Here is an 18,667-nt window from a genome sequence, read left to right as displayed (position 1 = left end):
ACTGAGAGTGAAATAGGAAGAAGGAAATAAACGGGATTTTTGGATCCCACGGGATAACGCTCCAGGATGAGTCCTTGTGGGCATTCCCGCAGTAACACGAGACAGCATCCCATGATGAGAGTTAAATCCGGGTGGCAGTAGAGGGAGCCACTGAACATGAGCAGGAGGTTTGTTCAGTCAGTAACAGTGTGTTAGACATGGAGGTGAAGTGAGCAGTGAGGGGAAATGTTACCACAAGCTGCAGATAGATAACTTTCATTGGAACAGGAGGAGGCCATTCAGCCCTTCAACCCTGCTCTGCCATTCAATAGATCGTGGCTGATTTGTGGCCTAAGTTGCAATGTTCAAAACTCTCCAAACTCATCAATAAACTCCTCTGCAACAGGCAAGATCAATATTCAAACACGAAACATCTGCAAATGCTGGGAAATCAGGAGCAAAAACAGAAATTGCTGGAAAAATTCAGCAGATCTGGTAGCATCTGTGGAGAGTGAACCTTTGGGTCCAGTGACCGGTCAGGTGACCACCTGCAGCTGACCATTCTGCCTTTTCTGTAACACTCTCTGGAACAGGTTCTGGTGCGAGAGGAATGAGACTGTCAATAACAACTGAGAAAATAGGAAGATGTGGTCAATCAGAATAAAACACATTTTGGTCTTTCACTTTTAATTCAACTGCAAAAATTATTCATTATCATTTCAGAAATAAGATAATAGGCCAGAAATCAACTCTTCATGTCATTGGGTCTGGGAAACTGTATTAACTCTGACCTGGTCCAGTCTACATATGAAACTAGACACTGAATAACATGGTTGACTCTGAACCATCTCCTGGGCAGTTAGAATGGATGACAAATGCTGTCCCAGCAAGTGATGCCATGATCCCATGAACAAACAAAACAAATCCAATCGCTGTGGTTACTTGTGAACTCGCCGGTGTTATTAGAATCGGACGAATGGGAAGGTTTATGGGGTAAAGGGAGAATAATAGCATTCAGTGAGGTGATCCTTTGGAGAGCTGATGAGGCAATCAGCCTCCTTTTGCACAGTAACAATTCTGTGAATATTTCATTCTGAGCCCTCTAAGGAAATATCCGGGCAGGGTTTGTAAAGAGGTCAGATTGAATGAGTGTCTCGGTGAGCACAAGTGAGACACAGGTACAGAGAGGTTTTGGGATGGATTAAATTATATTTTATACATTTGCATAGTCATCAACATTACAGCAGTTAAAACTGGGAGTGTAATTAGAGCAGCAAATAAATATTAAACTTTTATGCAGCTAAAGGGGATGCTGGGTGAAGATACCGTAGTTAGTGCTTATTTTATTCCAGGCACACCAGCCAGAGAGCACATCCTTCCTGTATCTATCCTCTCAAGCTCTTTAAGATTTTTGTTCATTTGAAGTGTTTCATGTTTAGATACTCCAGAGAAGACAGCTTCAAACTCCTCAATCTCTCCTGTCAGGGCAATGCTGCTGTTAGAATTCAATTCACTGGTGCATGTTACTGACTGCTTCATGGACTGGAACTGACAATTGAGACTGAAAGGTTACTGTGTAAAATATCTTCAATGGTATTACCAGACGTGAGTGGTTTTAGGAAAATGACCTTGGCTTACGGGCATTGAGTGTCAGAGCACTTCCTGTTGTGGGGCATCCTGTTTAGATTCAATCTGTTGATAACTATTAGAACTGACTTGCACTGGCTCCGTCAAAGTGGTCAGAGCATTATGGCTGTCATCGAAGCTGGTAACAAACTTCCCATGGATTAAAAATCATAAATAATAGAGTAGGTACGAGGTCTGATGGCACTGTTGGAGTATTGATGTTGTTGTTAATCACATTAACTCGGCTGGAGTTGACTGAATTTATATTGTCTCTTTCTGCATCTCAGGATGTCTCTCTGGGCAATAAGTCTCCACAAACAGCAACGTGACAATGAGCAGGGATCATCTGTTTTGATTTAAAATGTGATTATAGCACTGCTGCTTCACAGCACCAGGTACAAGGTTGGAGTCCAGCCTTGGTCAACAGTCTGTTTGGAGTTTGCACATTCCCCTAAGATTGTGTGGGCCCCCTCCAGGTGCTCTGGTTTCCTCGCACAGTTCAAATATTTGTGGGTTAGGTGGAGCAGTTGTGCGAAATTGTCCACAGTGTCCAGGATTGTGCAGACTCAGTGGATCAGCCATGGGAAATGCAGTGTCAAAAGGATGGAGTGCTCCAGGTGGGATGCTCTTTGGAGTTGGTGGGGTTTGATGGACCAATTCTCTCCTGCCACACTGTTGGGATTCTATTCTATGATTGAGGATAAAGCAGGGTGTCCTTGGAGAAGGAGCATGTGGTATGTATCAATGCTCTCGATGCCTTCAGACAGAGGTGGGCATCGCAGGGGATACAGTGCTTTATCTCCACTGCTGCCATCTCACCCCTAACTCTACTTTGATTTGGTCCCTTCCCACTCTGTCATTTGTAATAGCTTGCTTTGCCCGTAATGGGCTTTGTGTGTAAATATTCGATTGATTACACGGGTGGTTTACTGCTGGTGATTATATATTAACAAAAACCCAAAATGGCGTAATGATGAACGTGGGAAGGTTGCTCAGCTGTGTGAGATAACACTTCTGGGTAGGAGAAATGGGGGGAAAAAGAACACTTCACAGCTCACAGAAGGAGAACTGAAAAACAGTTAAATCAAACCAAAGGTTCAGACAGGGAGGGAATATTTCCCTGGAGTTTGAGTAACTGGAAAGTGATGGTGTCTGGGAATAGACAGGATTTTGTTTTACAGGGCGTTTGAAATTTTTAAAAACTGTTATATTCAGATAGTTTCATTTCTTTTCTTTTAGTTTTATTTATTGTGGAATAAATAGCTACAATATTTTAAAACCAAATTCACAAACCTTGTGTTAAAGATAAATATTAAATAAAATCCATCAAACCATCCCTCACTGAAAACTGATGTGGAAGTGCAATCTCCTGGAGAATCCCTGCCCACTTCTTCCTACCCGGGCTCCATGACTATATACATACCTGGGAGATAGCAGCAGGAGGAGACCATTCAGCCTTTCAATCCTGCTCCACCATTCAATGGGAAACAGCTGACCATCCAGCTCAGTCTCCTGTTCCTGCTGTGTTCCAATCCCCTTTCATGACTTTACCTCGAAGAACTATATCTAAGTCCTCCTTTGGCTTCACTGCCTTTTGTTCCAGTGATGTTGCTGTGTTACTGTGTGGGTGTAGGCAGGGGTAATGTGATGGTGCTGCCTCCTGGAGGATGCACTCAGCATCCCTCATCATCCTGCAGTAACATCAACTGGGTTTCAGCAACTAGGGATAGAAACCGTTTCCAGGATATGGGCATCAGTGGCTCAGCCAGCATTTATTCCCCATCTCTCGTTACCATTGAGAAGATGGTCGTGAGCTGCTGTCTTGTACAATTCACAGTCCATTTGGCGCAGATAGACCGACAATGCTGGGAGGGAGAGTGTTACAGGATTTTGGCCGAGTGATTCTCCATCTTTGATTCTTCAAATTCTGATTAACTTTATCAGGATCGGCACCTGATGTTGATATTTCAGTCTGCAAATCTTCACCATCTAGCACCCTGTATAAAGGAACATGCACAGATGAGAAACTCAGAACAGACTAATCTAGTTTCTCTGGAATATCTTTTTCCCCTTTCTTCCCCCAAAGCTGTAACCCTCCAGCCCACTTACTCTCTCTCACCATTCTGACTCTCCTACCCCCTAATGTACACCCTCCACATTCTCATGGAGTTGTTGATAAACAGGTCAATGCCACCACATCCCGTCCCTGGTTAGACTCTGCACCCTTTCTGGGTTCACTTCCTTTCCCTTCAGTTGCTGCAAGTCAATAATGTAACAGCAGAATGAAACAAAAGGAAACAGACAGGGAGGTGGCAGATCCTGGACAGAAGAGGAACCTTCAGTCTGGGAGAATGGGTCACATCCTTCTTTGTTTCTCATTGGTCGATTCCAGTGTTATGACAAGTTGGGAATGTAACTTGGTCCCATGTGGGTGTGGTGACACTTTGACCCTCCAACAGATCAATACTACAAGCAAATACGTTCCTCCTCCAGACAATCACAGTGTGAAATACTTTCCACTACTTACCCCAAAGCACACGCTCCAAAACACACCCACATTCTGTATGTGTGCAGTGCCAGGTTCACCACAAACGTGCGCTCCCTGCCACGGAATTTGGGAGTTGCAGTCCTCATGCAGCCACTGGAGCCCTGTCTCTGGAACGTGAATGAAAAGTGTTGGATGGAGGATGTTGTGTATCGGATCCCCATTCAGACACACGGGACATGTGGGCTGTCACTGGGATTTACTGAGACATCCGCTTGGACAACCTGATTTCTGACGTAGGGAACATAGATTCAGCCAATTGGGGGATAGGGAGGTTAATAAGGCGCAGTAGGTTTGAAGCAGAGGTGGCTCAGTGGCTAGCACTGCTGCCTCACAGCGTCAGGGACCTTAGGCGATTGTGCGGAGTTTACACATTCTCCCCATGTTTGCATGGTTTCGTGCAGTTCACCAGTTTCCTCACACAGTCCAAAGATGTGCAGGTTAGATGGAATGCTCATGCTAAATTGTTGATAGCGTCCATGCACGTGCCGGTTAGACAATTAGCCATGGGAAATGGAATGTTACAGGGAACGAGTGGGTCTGAATGGGATGTTCATTGTAGGGTTGGTGTGGACTCAATGGATGAATACCCTGTTTCTGCACGAGAGGGACTCTATTCTATTCTCATATGGAAGAATGTACTTGTCAAAATGTGTTGTGAATCTGTGGAATTCCCTATTCAAAATGCAGTGGATGCCAGGGCAATGAGCCAATTATAATGATGAGATACAGATTTTTAATTTGCAATGAGTTGAAACGTGAGAGAGAGCAGGCGGGAAAATCCAGCTGAGACCGAGGTGAGCTCAATCATCACTGTATTACATGGTGGGGCTGGTTCTCCTGTGCCCAGTGCTTATCTTCTTACGGTAATAACTGGAAAGCTGAATCCAAAACTCACCACCTTCACCAAAGGAGATTTTCGGAAAATGACAGATAGTCAGGTGGATTAGCATTCCAAGCTTAGATCGTGAGGAAGTGTGTAGGAGATAATGATTTTGCAATTTTAAACTGATGGGAGAGAGTGATTTATGGTTTTAGATTGTGTCATACATTCGCAGCGTCCAGAATACTCTGTTGTGAATATCTATCCTGTACTTTATTACAAAGCCAAGGTCTCTGACAATGAAAACCAAAACACCCAGGAAACATCACCTCCCCTCGTAATCGGATAAAAGAATTCTGAGAAGTCTGGTTGAACTTAGAACACAGATGGAAAGCTGGAAGATTAGATCCACTCCCAAGATCCAGTGCTTAAACAAAAGGAGACTACAATAGGATGAGGCAGGAGTTGGCTAATGTAGATTGAAAACAAAGACTTTATGGTGGGAAAGTTGACGGACAGTGCGGGAATATCAAAACATTTTTTTTAAATGCTCAGCAAAAGTATATATCAGGGAAAAGGAAGGACTGTAGGAAAAGGAATAATCTGCCGGGGGTGTCTGAGGAAATAAGGGAGTCTATCAAACTGAAATAGAATGCACACAGATTGGCAAAGACCAAGGAGATTAGAAAAACTTTAAAGATCAATACAAAGCTAGATGGGATTGGGGGAGAACAGTGATGAATAACTATCCCCAGGGCCAGAATATCAGTTCACACTGCTAGAGGGGAACCTATTGTGTGGGGAACATATTGCCTCTGTAATTGTTGAAGCACTTAACTGTTACCATAGAGATAATCCTGATTAAATTAAAAATCACAACACACTCCAAAAGCTTGTACTCCCAAATAATCCGGTTGGACTATAACCTGGTGTTGTGTGGTTTTTAACCTTGTCCACCCCACCACCAGCTCCTCCACATCAGAATCCTGATAGATACCCCACTGAAACTGAAGTGCCTGTCAGATACTTGAGGGAGCCATGGGGGCGTGGGGGACGGGTGTGTGGTTTAACCACAAAGTGCTGAACTGAACTCGACTTTCTAACTGCTGCTGCCATGGAGATAATACTGAGAAACAGTCTCTATTCAAAGTCCCAAACCACAAAGGTATAAGAATGGGAGCTGTACATCGGACAGGCGGGGAGTTACCTGATGCTGCCTGAAGGTGTTCTGCATGTACACTATCCATGTAACTGCCGTGTCTCATCAATAAAGACTCAAAGAAGACCTCTCAGAGTTCTGTGCCTAGTTATTCCTATCCAGCAGGGTTCAGGAATATGAGCACACAGCAGTCAGTCTTCATAGTGGAGGATACGAAGAACATGCCAGTAATTGATAAGGAGACTAAGGAAGGTGAGAATCTAGATAATAACCATTATCACGAAAGAGTTAGAGCTGGACAAGTTAATGGAGCTAAAGGTAGACAAGTCTCATTGCCCTGATGGAATACATCCCAGGATACCAACAGAGTTAATCGGAGAAATAGCAAATGCACTTAGAGTCATAGCATCCTGCAGCAGAGACAGGCCCTTTGGCCCAAACTAGCCCATGCCGACCAGAATGTCCATCCACGCTGTCCATCCTGCACTTGGCCCATTTGGTTCTGACCCTTTCCTATCCATGTATTTGTCCAAATATCTTTTACCTGTTGTGAGTGTTCCTGCCTGAACCACTTCCACTGCCAGCTCATTCCATATACATACCACCCTCTGTGTAAAACAGTTGCTCCTCAGCTTCCCTTTTATTCTTTCTCCTCTAATCTTAAACTGATCCAATCAAGCCGTCCAATCCTTGAGTTCCTGGGAAAAAGACTGAGTGCATTCCCCTTATCCATGCCTCTCATGGTCTTATACACTTCTAAAAAAGAACCCCCTCAGTTTCCTCTGCTCTGAACATAAAATCCTCACTTGTCCAACCTCTCCCTATAATTCAGACCCCTGAGACCTGGCAACATCCTTGTAAATTGTTCTGCACTTTTTACAGTTTAATAACTGAAACCTACATTACATTCATCATATTTCCAGTGTTTCCCCACGGCACTGGAACCGACGTGACAATGCCAATCGATTACAATCCATGACCGAGAATGAACTCCTTTACAACAATCCCGTTGTTTCTGATTTACATCTTCCACAGTTCTTTTGGTTTTAATTTCCCGGGAGTTTGTAATTCAGGTCCCACAGCCTCTGTCCCAGTCTCTGCTCTCTCTCCCAACCCCAAACAGTGACACTGCACCTGCACAGCTCATGGACATGAGTTGTCTTGCTGGCCACACCCCTCATTCAATCCCATTGGCTGCAGGACCGCACAGACTCTCCTCCCATTGGTCTGGAGCTGCCGTCAATCAGCCGGGCCCCATTGTGATGAGAGTGGAGGGCTGATCCCTCTCTCTGCCCTGGGATGAGCTTCATCATTCACAGTGAATGGGGCAGTATCACAGAGCACAGGGCCTGGGGGCTATTCAACCTGCTGCAAGCCTGTCCCAAGTCCCCTCCCACGTGCCCATAGCCCCCCAAATCTTTCCTTAAAAAGTAAAATTCTAAGTCTGTTTCAGAATACCTGCTGAATCTGTGTCGTTCAGACTGTTCCAGATGCTCAGAACTTACTGAGTAAAATAGTGTTCACATTTTCACCTTGTATTATTTGCCAATTACTTGAAAGTAGTTACTAAAAATTATGACAGTGTTAACAATTCCTCTCTCTCTCTCTGCAAATTCAAGACCTTGGAACCAAATCTGCACCAGGTCGAAATCACTGCTTCACCTTCTCAGCTCCAAGGATAATTATCTGTGCTTCAGCTAGCTCTCCGCAAAATAGAGGAATGCATCTTAATTTATTAAGATCAAAGAAACAGACCTTTGGTCCAATTCGTCTGTGCCAACGAGGAATCCTAAACTAATGGATTCCCATTTACCAGCTATTGGCCTGTATCCATCAAAACCCTTCCTATTCATGTACCCAGTTGGAAGCCTTTTAAATGTTGTGATTTTATCAGCCTCCACTACTTCATCTGGTAGCCCCTCCCATACACACACCACACTCAGCTTGAAAACGTTGCCACTTAGATCCCTTTTAAATCTTTGCCCTCTCAATTTAAACCCAGGTGCTCTAGTTTTGGACCCACCTAACCTGAGGAAATAGGACCCCGGCTGCTCACCTTATCCACGCCCCTCGTGATTTTATAAATCTCCATGAAGTCACCTCTCAGTCTTGGACTCACCAGAGAAAATAGCCCCAGCCTATTCAGCCTCTCCCTGTAGGCCAAATCCTCCAATTCTGGCAACGTTTTTGTAAATCTTGTCCAAACCTTTTCAAGTTTCACAACATCCTTCCCAGAACAGAGAAATTCAAACTGAAAACAGAATTCCAGACGTGGCTGAATCAATGTCCTGTCCAACCACAATATGACATCCCAGCTTCTGTATTCAATGCATTGACCAATAACGGAGAGCATTAATGGAGTCCCATTTGCCAGCGGTTCACCCTTATCCCTCTAAAACCTTCCTCTTCATGTACCCAAATCAAATGCCTTTTAAATGCTGCAATTGTGCTAGCCTTCACCCCTTCCTCTGGCAGTTCATTCCATACTTGCAATGCCCTCAACATGAATAAGATGTCCCTTAGATCCCTTTTAAATCTTTTCCCTCTCACCTTATGCCTGTACCCTCTAGTTCTGGACCAACCGAACTTGGCAAAATGTCCCTGACTGCTCACCTTATCCATACCTTTATGATTTTATAAGATCACCTCTCAGCCTCCAACTCTCCAGGGAATATACTCACAGCCTATTCAGCCTTTCCCAATAGCTCAAACCGTCCCAATCCTGGCAAAATCCTTGCAAACGTTTTCTGAAACCTTTCAAGTTTCTCAACATTATTTTAAGAACAGGGAGATTGGAACTGAAAACAGAATTCCAGAAGGGCCTTAATCAGTGCCCTGTCCAGCCACAATATGACATCACAATAGCTGCATTCAATGCATTGACCAATAACAGGGAGCGTATCAAATGCTGCATTCACTCCCCTGCCTACCTGTGACTGTACTTTCAAGGAACTATGAACCTGCATTCCAAGGTCCCTTTGTTCAGCAATGTTCCCCAGGACTTTACCGTTAAGTGTATAAGTCCTGCCCTGATGTGCCTTTCCAAAATACAACAGCTCACATTTATCTAAATTGAACTCCGTCTGCCATTCCTTGCTCCAGTGGCCCATCTGATCAAGATCCTGTTGTATTCTGAACTAACCTTCTTCACTCTCCACTACATCTCCAATTTTGGTGTCTTCTGTAAACCTACTGACCATACCTCATATATTCACATCCAAGTCATTTATTTCAGGGCCCAATATCCATCCTTGCAGCATATTGCTGCTCACAGGCCTCCAGTCCGCAAAGCAACCCTCCATCATCCTCTGTCTCCTACCTTCAAGGTAGTTTTGTAATGGCTTGCTCTCCCTGCATTCCATGTTATCTAACCCTGCGAACCAGTCTGCTTTGTGGAACCTTGTTGAATGTCCATATTAACAACGTTCACTACCTGGCTTAATCAATTTTCTTTGTCACTTCAAAACACTCACTCAAGTTAGTGAGACCCAATTGTGCATGTACAAAGCCACATTGACTCTCCCTGATCATTCCTTACCTTTCCAAATAGATGGATATCCTGTCCCTCAGAATCCCTTCTAACAACTTGCCTGCCACCGACTTCAGGCTCACTGTTGTCTTGTTCCATGGCCTCTCCTTACCACTTTTAAAAAAAATAATGGCACCTCACCTGTCGCTATCAACGATACAAATACCTCAGGAGAGGCCCAACAATCACTTCCCTAGATTTCCAGAAAGTTCTAGGATACATCTGATCATTTTCCAGGGCTTTATCCACATTGATGCGATTTAGGACATCCAGTCCCACCTCCTCTGTAACACGGACACTTTTCAAGTTATCACTGTTTATTTCTCCAAACACTCCAGCTTCCATACACTTCTCCAGTAAATATGAAGTGAAATATTTCCATATCTTTTGCACCCACTGTGGTTCCATAGACAGCCTTGTTGACCTTTAAGGGGTCCTATTCTCTGGTCCAGTTAATCTTTTGTCTGTGATATATTTGTTTAATCTCTTTGGATCCTACTCCAGGACATCCCAGAAAGGCCGACTTCAAGCACTGTAATTTTCCTCTGACTTGATCAACAATGCGCTCCAACACATACCCTCCACTTCCTGCACCTCCGCCTTTACCCCACCCCTCCAGACACAATAAAGAATATAACCCTGCGTTCTTCACCTTCCACTCCACTCATCTCCAGACACAGCGCATTAACCTCTGTTATTTCTGCTACCTAAAGTCAGACCCCACCACCAGAGACATATTTCCCTCCCCACCTCTATCTGCGTTCCGCAGAGACCATTCCCACTGCACTTTCCATGTTCAGTCCACACCCTCCCACCAACCCACGCTCCACACCCTTGACCCTCCCTTGCCGCCATGGGAAATGCGGACACACCTCCCCAAAAGGAGCTTTTCACATCAGGCAGAGATTTGCCTGCACATCCCAAAACCTCATACTGCATCTAGACACTATGGGCAATATAACATGGTTGATCCAACTAACCTACACATCTTTGGACTGTGGGAGCAAACTGGAACACCCAAAGGAAACCCTTACAGACACTGGGGAGAAAGTGCCAACTCCAGCACAGACAGTTGCCCGAGACTGGAATCAAACCCAGGTCCCTGGTGCTGAGGAAGCAGCGCTAACCACTGAGCCACAATACTGTGGGATTTTTGGTGCTGATGCGCTGCTCCACTGATACCTCAGTCACTCACCCTGCCTCATTTCCTAACAGGCAGCGATGACGGAGTGAACTTATCGCTAGACAGTTAATCCATAGACCCAGATAACGTTCTGGGGACCCGGGTTTGAATCCCATCACTGCAGATTTTGGAACGTGAATTCAATAAATATCTGGGAAAAAATCTAGTGACGACAAGAAATCCATTGTCAATTGTTGGAAAAACCAATGTGGTTCACTTATGACCTTTAGGGAAGGAAAATGCCATCCTTACCTGGTCTGGTCTGCATGGGACTCCAGACCTAGAGCAACGTGTACCAGCCTCTTAACTGCCCTCTGGGTAAACTGCCCTCTGGGTAAACGCAGCAATAAATGCTGGTCGAGCCAGTGACAGCCTCATCCTGTGAATGAATAAAGAAAACAGGTCAGGTTTTGTTCCTTCTCGAGTAGGTACATCCTACAAACTGACTCTGAAATGTTCTCGTACACACTGAACAAATACCTTTCCATCCAAGCCCTTAACACTACAGCACTCCGAGGCCATGTTGGTAAAGTTAAAACCACTTATCATTGTATCCATATTATTCTTACAGATAACTGAGGTGTCCTGGTAAAATTGTGTGTCTCAATTCCCCGCTGACCATTGGGAGAGAGTCGATAATACAATCCCAGTAAGATGGTAATCCCTTTCTTATTTCTCAGTACCAACCAAATAACTTGCCTGGATGTACTCCCAGGAATATCCTCCCGAAGCCCAGCCATTATGTTATCCCTAATCAAAAACACCTCTCTCCCTGCTCTGTTGCCCCCTTTCTTTCGCATCTGTACCCTGGAACATTAAGCTGTTCATCCTATCCATCCCTGAGTGATGCCTCTGTAATTGCTGTAATATCCCAGTGCCATGTTCAAAACCATACCCTGAGCCCACCTGCCTGACCTGTCAGGTCTCTTGCACTGAAATAAATGCAGTGCAACTGGTCCGTCCCACCTCATTCTGTGACTTGCTCTTGCCTGCCTTGACAGTCTGACTGGTGAACAGTACCAGCCTCAGACTCACCTCTTTTCTCACTATCTCTTTAGGATTACCCCGACTCCCTCACTGGTTTAATGCCTCCCGAGTGGCACGAGCAAATCTCCCTGCTCTTCAGGGCCCCATGCTTTCCCCTTCCTATGCCATTGGTACCAATGTACAATGACCTCCCACTGGTTATTTTCCCTTATGAGAATATTCTGCTCCCTCAGAGACATCCTTGACACTGGCACCAGGGCAGCACCACCCCATTCTGATGTCTCACTGTCAGCTGCAGAAACGGCAGACTGTGCCCCTGACTAGAGAGTCCCCTATCACCATCGATCGTGTGGAACTGGATATACCTCACATTATGTTAGAAGCCAGTCTCAGAACCAGTAACTTGACTGTCAGTGCGACTTTCCCCTGAAAGTCTATTACCACCTACATTTTCCAAAACAGAATACTTGTCTGAGATGGGGATAGCCACGGGAGACTCCTGCAGTACCTGCCTAGCACTACTCGCTTTCCTGGCGGTAACCCATCTACCTGACTGTATCTGCAGTATTCTGCATTCCTGACACTGCCACCTATCACACTCCCCGGCTCCTGTCAATTCCTCACTGCCTTTAATCACTCCTCCGCAAATCCTTGTGATCCAACAGGATTTGCAATCACACTTCCTGCAGACAATCATCAAGATTATTGAAACTCTCCCTAATCTCCCACATCCAACAGGAACAGCACGCCACTCTACAACAGGCCAGTTCTGCGCCTTCACAATCTACAGACCAAGACAAAGGCACAGTCTGACTGCTCGAAAAATACTGCCCGAGAATATCTTAATGCTTACGTTTTATATCTTAAACATTGAATCAAGAGACCCTAAGATATTAAAAAGAAATCTTCACCGGACTCACGATTGTAGATTAAATAAAATAAAACCGACAAAGATTGATATTTGAAGAGACTGAAACTCACTGAGCTGATCCCCGGCTCTGAGTATTTCCAAGGGTGAGGTCTCTCTGAGGCCAGCTGTGAAATGTCACTGTTTCTCATCTCTGCCCACTCCATTTCCAGAGAAGGTTTTAACTTCACAGCAAGTCAGCTCAGAGAGGTCACTGCTTGGTTTTATTCACTGGGGGTTGCCTTTGCTGCCCAGACCAGTATTTATTGGCCACCTTTCCTTGTTTTGGAGAAAGTGGTGGTTAACCGCCTCCCTGAAATGCTGCAGTCCATGTACACCACAGTGATGTTTGGACAACAATCCCCCTCTGGCCCCACAACCCTCCCTGTCTCTGTAATCCCCCTCCGGCTTCAGAAATTACATGCCCGAGGCATAAGATTTTTATTTAGATTAATTTTTGTTGAATAAACTGGCCCAAAAAAGTGAAATATTTCACTCCCAAACAAATTTCTTTTGATTGACCTTTTGGAGAGGCTGACACATGGACGTTACAGTATTTTAACTCTAATTGTACACGCAGAATGAAGGAAATTTCTTTTAAACATTGCTAAAAAGGGAGGCAATGGCTTAATGGTATTCCTGCCAGATGAGTGATATGTACAGTGTTCCGAGGATTAGGGATAGAATCCCAACATGGCTGATGGCAGCATCGGAATTCAATACAATTTAGAATGGAAAGGCGAATGATGACCATGAAACTATTGTCGATTGTTAGAAACCCATCTGGTTCACTAATGTCCTGTAGGGAAGGAAACTGTTATCCTCACCTGGTCTGGCCTACATGTGACTCCAGACCCACAGCAATGTGGTTAACTCTTAACTGCCCTCAGGAAAAATACTTTAAAAACTGTTAACAAATACTCCGCAGGTATCACTTAAAAACTGGCTGTTCCCATTGGGACTGTGAATTTCTGAAAGGCCTGAACTAAAACGGAGTTTCAGCTTCACCTTCTCTCTGTCTCACCTCACTCTGTTTGCACCCAACTCCAGAACACTCTCATTGAGCCAAGCAGCCCTCACAGCGTAGCCGTCATTTTCATTGTCTGCTCACACCTACACTGCCCTCAGCCTACTGTACTGTCCCAATGCATCTCAATGGGAGCTCAGGGACAGCACCTCATCTTCCAATTCAGCCCTTTGTAACCCCAGAGTCAACATGGACCTCAGTAGTTTCTGAATGAACAGACAGTTGTCAGAAGCTGGAACATTCCACCTGAAAAGGTACTGGAATTTGAGTCCAAAAGGAATTTTAATGGGAAGTTTACAGCTTAACATCATGGAGTGGGTGATTGGGTCTAAATCTGAGAGTTCTTACAAAGAGACGAGGTGTAATCTGGATAAATCTGTGCTCCCTCTCAGGCCAATACCTCCTTCCTCTGCTGCAGGGCCCAGAACAGAGCACATACCCAAAGGGTGACCCAACCATGAATTTGTACATCTTTCTGCTTAACAAAAATATTGGGGATATTTTCCCACAAACAGATCAGACAGACTTTCTCCTTCCACAGTTAAATGCCAATTATATTCAGATCCTGATGACTCCATTGACTGTAAAAACTTGCTTTTGAGATCCCAGCCTCAATTATTCCGATTTAATATCCTATGAAATGAATTCACAAAACAAAACTCACACAGTCAGTACAGGAAGTATATAAAGACATACTTTTTTCTTGGTATGTGCTTGATGTGTAAATGCCTCTCTTCAAATCGCACCCCCCCTCCCCCCCCCCCCCCCCCCCCCCATCCTAGGAAGGGGACATGCACATGCGCCTCACTGTACCTTACCCATAATAAAGATGGCGGCCATATCCCAGAACCTGTCACCGCCTGAGGGCCGCAGCCATTTTCCCATCTGCTGCAAACGCGGGACTAAGAGTTTCTAATTCAGACTTATGAACCGCACAGAGGGTAATTAAAATTTCCCAGTCTAAAGTGCCTCATTACCTCCCTGACTCCGAGGCCACTCTCCCCTTCCCTGTTTGCATCTCCCACATTCACAAACTGCCGAGTCACGTGGCACTGCACAGGCAGAGTTACTGGTGACGTGTCATCCCACTGGCCACGCCCCTTATTCACTCCCATTGTTTGGATGACCAGCTGGTTCCACTTGGTCCACCAGTCCCATCATTTTTTCCTATTGGTCCGAAGCTTCCACCAATCAGCTGGACCCCATTGTGAGGTCAGTGGTGGGATCCTCCCCCTGTCTGAATCAAACAGCTGCCTGTCACTTTAACACATGAGCCTGTTCCCTGGCCAACATCTCTGTCTCATGCTTACTGCAGTGTTCCAGTGAGGCCAGAACATACCAAATGGCCCCATTATTTCAAGGACTGCAATTTCCCCTCCCATGTGGTCAATACCACCCACGAGATCTCCTCCACTTCCTGCACCTCTGCCTTTGAAACCCACACATCCAACTGCAACAAGGATAGAACACTCCCCTAAGTCCTTACCTTCCACCCAGATACAACACATCATCCTCTGCCATTTCCACCACCTACAATCAGACCACACCACCAGATTCTGAAGGGGTTTGACAGAATAAATACTGATGTGTCAGAGGGTAAATACTGAGAGGGGAGTTTGAAACCAGATTCTGAGTCAGTCACAGAATCAAGGATTCTGTTTCGGATTCGTCACGTTTAAGGCAACACAGACACGGGTAAGGGGTTTCAGTAGCAATGGAGCTGGGGTGAGGAGGAGACAAACAATGTTTAAGAGATTGGAATTCCTGGTGTTTGGGATTGTGGATGTCTGCATAGTTCCCAGTGAGAGGGAGAGGCTCAGCAGTAAGGGAAAGGAATTTGTCAGGCAACGGGTTTAACCACTACAATGTTTCATTGGAGGAAACTGCACCTAATCGAGTAGTGGGAATGTGGTAAGCAGTTTAATAACTGAGTAACAGTGGAGTAATGGAGAGGGATGATGGGGAGGGAGAGCTGGGCATCGTCAGTGTACATGTGAAACCCAACATGGTGCTTTTGCACAATGTCACCTCCTGGTAGTATGTACGTGAGACACAGAAGGGACCAAGGACACCAAATGCAAGGAATTCAGAAAGGAGTTGGAGAGTGGAGATGGAGCAGGATTTTGGGAGAGAAGGACATAACCAGAAAAGACAGAACAAGGAACAATATCTGTGAATCGGTGAGGGGGACTGATGAGGAGGAGGAGAAAAGAGAGTTGGAAAGTCTATAGTTTAGTGAGATTAGGGTAAAGGGTCAAGGTGAGCTTTGATAAGGCTTGACAAGAGACTGGAGGAAGATGTAGGTTTAGGACAAAAACCAGGAACACCACGTGAGGCAGTTTGGCTCCGTGGGCGAGTGGGAGGGAGGGAAGCAGCAGATCGGATTATCTCAGTCTTAGTGACAGAGAAACTCCATGCGCACCAAACTCTTGTTGTTGGAGAGAAGGATGGAGGAGACAGGATGATGGACAGTGTTTCACAAAAAAACAAAACCTGGGTAAGTGATATTTAAAGCGAGTGAACAAACCTAATTTATTTAAATTTTATCCAAAATATTAAAACAAACGACTGAAGTCCTGGTTCGAATCCCATCTTGGCAGGTGGTGGAATCTGAATTCAAGAAAAAATAACTGGAATTAGGAATCTCCTGATCTCCATGGAACCATTGTCAATGGTGGAAAAAGCCCTGCCAACCTGACAGTGGCCCAGCCAGCTACTCACTGTATTAATCACTGCAAAGTTTCAACAAAGGAATGAAACTGGATGGACCACTCGGCATCTAAGAAGGCACCATTTAATACAACCACAGAATCAGCCCTCTCGATGGTGCAACGTCCTCCTCACTAACATCTGGATTTTGGGACCAAAATGTGCAGAGCTGTCTCACAGACCAATCAAGGAACAGCCTGACATAGTCATACACACAAAATCAACCCTTACAGACAATGACCAGACACCACCATCCCCATCGCAAGATATTGAGATTGTGGTGATGGAAAAGCACAACAGGTCAGGCAGCATCCGAGGAGCAGGAGAATCGACGTTTCAAGCCTAAGCCAGTCATCAGCCTGACCTGCTGTGCTTTTCCAGCACCAGACTCTTGACTCTGATCTCCACCATCTGCAGTCTTCACTTTCTCCTGAAATCTCTGGATATGTCCTGTCCCACCGGCAGGACAGACCAGGCAGATGTGGTGGCACAGTGGTCTACAGACAGGGAGGATTTGCCCTGGGAGTACACAGCATTGACTCCGGAGACCAGGAAGTCTCATGGCTCCTGCTAATTACCATGTACCATCCTCCATCGGCTGATGAATCAGTGCTCCTTCATGTTGAACAACATTTGGAGGAAGCATTGAGGCAATAAAATGGTGTCAAATGTACTCTGGGTACAGGATTTCTATATCCACAATCAAGACTAGCTCTGCAACAGAATTACTGACTGAGCTGACCAGGTCCTAAAGGATATAGCTGCTCAACGGAATCTGCAGCGGGTGGGGAGGGAACCAACAAGAGAGAAAAACATACTTGATCTCATTGTTATGAATTGACCAGCTGCAGATCCATCTGTCCATGACAGTATCAGTAAGAGCGACCATCACACATTCCTTTTGGAGACAAAGTCTTGCCTTAAAGTTGAGAAAAACCTCCATCGTGTTGAGTGGCACTATCACCGTTCTAAATGGGACAGATTTGAAGAGATGGAGGATCTCAAACTGGGTATCTATGAGGCACTGTGGGACATCAACAGCAGCAGAACTGTACTCCAGCACAATCTGTAGTATCATGGGTTTGTAAATCCTGCTCTCACCCATCACAATGGACAGTAAAGGAGGGCATGCCATGAGCAGCACCAGGCAGACCTAAAAATGAAGTGCCAACCTGGTGAAGCGACCAAACAGAACTACCTGCATATCAAACAGCATCAGCAGTAATCAAAGGAGCTGAGTGATCATACATCCAATGGAACAGATCGGAGCTCTGCAGTTCTGCCACACCCAGTTGTGAACGGTGATGGATAATTAGACAACTCACTGGAGGAAGCATCACAGATATCCCCACCCTTACTGATGGAGGGGCCTCACACACCCATGCACCAGATAAGACAACAGCATTTGCAGCAATCTGCAGCCAGAAGTGCAAAGTGGGATGATCCATCTCAGCCTTCTCCAGTGGTTTCCAACATCACAGATGTGAGTTTAAGCCAGTTCAATTCAGTTTGAATAACATCAAGAAGTGGTTAAGTAGTGCAAAGGCTATGGGCCCGACCAATATTCTGGCAATAATACTGATGGTTTGTGCTCCAGAACTTGCCACCCACCAAGCCAAGTACCGCTCCAGCACTGGCATCTACCGACAATGTGGAACATTGCCCAGGAATGTTCAACACAAAAACACAGGGCAATCCAACCCAGGCAATTTCCATCTATCAGTCCACACTCGATCAGCAGTAAAGTGATGGAAGATGTCATCAACAGGGCTACCAAGCAGCAGCTGCTCAGCAACAGTCAGCTCAGTGACACTCATTTTAGGCTCCACCAGGGCCACTCAGCTCCCGATTGTGTTACCGCCCTGATTCACAACCTGACAACTAACTGAATCCCAGAGGTGAGGTGAGGGTGACAGCCCAGTCCCACTCCAAGACCACTATTTCTAGCTGATTCTACCCTCATCTCAGCTCATATACTCTCATCTACCTTGTGTTATCTCCAGACTTCATTATCCAAAAACACTCCTGGCCAGCTTCCCACATTCAACCTCCCTGTAATCTCAAGAAAAACTAAATCTCTGCTGCCCAAGTACTCCCTTGTACCAAAACTTGTTGATCCACCAAAAGGCTCCTATTCATAATCAACAACATACAGCCACAGCGATGTACAGCTTGGAAACAGACCCTTCAATC

General features: G+C 45.3%; 1 long non-coding RNA gene across 5 annotated transcripts in view; it reads right to left on the bottom strand.

Moving 5' to 3' along the window:
* Positions 1-18,667, bottom strand: part of LOC140470082 (uncharacterized) — a 59,451-nt gene that overhangs the window by 22,360 nt on the left and 18,424 nt on the right. For 3 of the 5 annotated variants that reach the window (XR_011956357.1, XR_011956356.1, XR_011956355.1), the window contains exons 4-5: positions 11,097-11,223; positions 4,133-4,260 (exon numbers count right to left, since the gene is read on the bottom strand). This is a non-coding gene — a long non-coding RNA (uncharacterized lncRNA). Of the gene's footprint in view, positions 1-1,176; positions 3,603-4,132; positions 4,261-11,096; positions 11,224-18,667 lie in introns of those variants that run through there. The other 2 variants (XR_011956353.1, XR_011956354.1) reach the window with 1 other exon arrangement.

Source organism: Chiloscyllium punctatum, chromosome 50, assembly GCF_047496795.1.
Source record: "Chiloscyllium punctatum isolate Juve2018m chromosome 50, sChiPun1.3, whole genome shotgun sequence".
Classification (NCBI taxonomy): domain Eukaryota; kingdom Metazoa; phylum Chordata; class Chondrichthyes; order Orectolobiformes; family Hemiscylliidae; genus Chiloscyllium; species Chiloscyllium punctatum.
Note: the sequence above shows the minus strand (reverse complement) of the source record. Positions and strands in the feature narration are given on the sequence as shown.